Genomic DNA, 2500 nt, shown 5'->3' with positions numbered 1-2500 from the left:
CTTTATGGTCGTTCCTGTTGCCAGGATGAGCACAAGGCCCATTTTTAATAACAAACGGATACTCAACAGGTTACGGAATTGGAACCGTATTCCCTTTCGTTCAAAATAATTCAAGTATTTAATTATTTTTTAATATATATATATAAATTTTATTAATATTTTTTTTTATTAAAAACTTGAAAATTTTCGGCTTTCGCCTTGAACTTAGGACCGACTAACTCGTGATCAACCACTGTTCACACGAAACCCTTCTCCACTTCAGTCCTCCAAGGTCTCATTCGATTATTTGCTACTACCACCAAGATCTGTACCAATAGCGGCTCCATGCAGGCTTACGCCAAACACTTCTAAGCACACTATTGTACCCTCCTACTCACTAAAGTTTCAAAATTTATAAATCAATCGAAATTGTTTTATAAATCATCTACTTTAGCGGTAATGTATAGGTATACAACTTAAGCGCCATCCATTTTAAGGGCTAGTTGCTTCGGCAGGTGAGTTGTTACACACTCCTTAGCGGATTACGACTTCCATGTCCACCGTCCTGCTGTTTTAAGCAACCAACGCCTTTCATGGTATCTGCATGAGTTGTTAATTTAGGCACCGTAACATTACGTTTGGTTCATCCCACAGCGCCAGTTCTGCTTACCAAAAGTGGCCCACTGGGCACATTATATCATAACCTCAACCTTCATATCAAGAAAGGTGAGGTTCTTACCCATTTAAAGTTTGAGAATAGGTTAAAATCGTTTCGACCCTAAGGCCTCTAATCATTCGCTTTACCAGATAAGATTATTTTATATAATTTTTAAATGCACCAGCTATCCTGAGGGAAACTTCGGAGGGAACCAGCTACTAGATGGTTCGATTGGTCTTTCGCCCCTATACTCAATTCTGACAATCGATTTGCACGTCAGAACTGTTTCGGTCTTCCATCAGGGTTTCCCCTGACTTCAACCTGATCAAGTATAGTTCACCATCTTTCGGGTCACAGCATATATGCTCAAGGTACGCTCCAGTTAGAGGTATAAATAATAATAAATTATCATTATACATAACTATATGGAACGCCCCGGGATTGAATTAATTGACTATTTAGGAAAATAGACTAAAAATTAATCCCATTATATTTTTAAGTTAAGTTAATTATGCCATTAAGTTTAATATAACTCAATGACTTGCACATATGTTAGACTCCTTGGTCCGTGTTTCAAGACGGGTCCCGAAGGTATCCTGAATCTTTCGCATTGTTAATCATATAAATGCATACAAATAAATATTAATATCATAGATATTAAATTTTTTGTAAAATTCAAAAAATGAATTTTAGCATTATATATAATAAAATCTATCAACACTTTATCAAATCATTAGTATTTATTCTATGTTAATATGCTTAAAAAGCAAATTAATTTAAATAAACTTAATATCACCAATGATCTTTTGATAAATACTTTATTATGTTAATAGATTACAATGTCCTTATATGAAAAAAATGCACATTATTTTTAATTATTTAATGATGAATTTTTCATAATGGATATTCAGGTTCATCGGGCTTAACCTCTAAGCAGTTTCACGTACTATTTAACTCTCTATTCAGAGTTCTTTTCAACTTTCCCTCACGGTACTTGTTTACTATCGGTCTCATGGTTATATTTAGTTTTAGATGGAGTTTACCACCCACTTAGTGCTGCACTATCAAGCAACACGACTCTTTGGAAATATCTTTCTAGTAATCATTAACGTTATACGGGCCTGGCACCCTCTATGGGTAAATGGCCTCATTTAAGAAGGACTTAAATCGTTAATTTCTCATACTAGATATTAAGATATTCCATACACTGCATCTCACATTTGACATATAGACAAAGTGACTTAGTGCTGAACTATTTTCTTTTCGCTCGCCGCTATTAAGAAAATCCTTGTTAGTTTCTTTTCCTCCCCTCATTAATATGCTTAAATTCAGGGGGTAATCCCATATGAGTTGAGGTTGTTTTAAAATATTTTTTATCTTCTCACAATTTAATAAATAATTATATCATCTTTTCATCTCTATTTTTCTTTTTTCCTTTTATATAAATATATATTATAAATAATAATTATGTAAAATGAGGCAATTCTAGAATAAAAAAAATTAATTTTTATGCTAGACATTCCTCCTTTAATTACATATATAAATTAATATTTTATATATATATAAATAATATGAAAATTTTTTAAAGAGAATACTTAGATTCAAAATTTTTTTTATTTCATTTTATTTGAGAGGATTTTTTTTTTTTAAGAATATATTAATAAATAAAAAATTCATTATATATCTTTATTTTTTTGCTATTAATATTATGAATTATTTAAAATCCAATAATATACACATTTGCTTAAATTCAATTATTTTTATAAAAGAATAAGCAACTTATTTAGCATAGTCTTACAACCCTCAACCATATGTAGTCCAAGCAGTACTTTAAAATTTAATTTAATGTACATAACAGCATGG

General features: G+C 31.0%; 1 non-coding gene and 1 pseudogene across 1 annotated transcript in view; both read right to left on the bottom strand.

Moving 5' to 3' along the window:
* Positions 1-1996, bottom strand: part of LOC128871074 (large subunit ribosomal RNA) — a 5561-nt pseudogene extending 3565 nt beyond the window's left edge.
* Positions 1997-2434: 438 nt separating this feature from the next.
* Positions 2435-2500, bottom strand: part of LOC128871059 (5.8S ribosomal RNA) — a 181-nt gene continuing 115 nt past the window's right edge. Inside the window, exon 1 of the ribosomal RNA XR_008455699.1 lies at positions 2435-2500. This exon is cut by the window's right edge and continues 115 nt beyond it. This is a non-coding gene — a ribosomal RNA (5.8S ribosomal RNA).

Source organism: Anastrepha ludens, unplaced genomic scaffold (genome assembly GCF_028408465.1).
Source record: "Anastrepha ludens isolate Willacy unplaced genomic scaffold, idAnaLude1.1 ptg000039c, whole genome shotgun sequence".
In the NCBI taxonomy this organism is placed as follows: Eukaryota; Metazoa; Arthropoda; class Insecta; order Diptera; family Tephritidae; genus Anastrepha; species Anastrepha ludens.
This window is presented reverse-complemented; position numbering and strand designations above follow the sequence as displayed.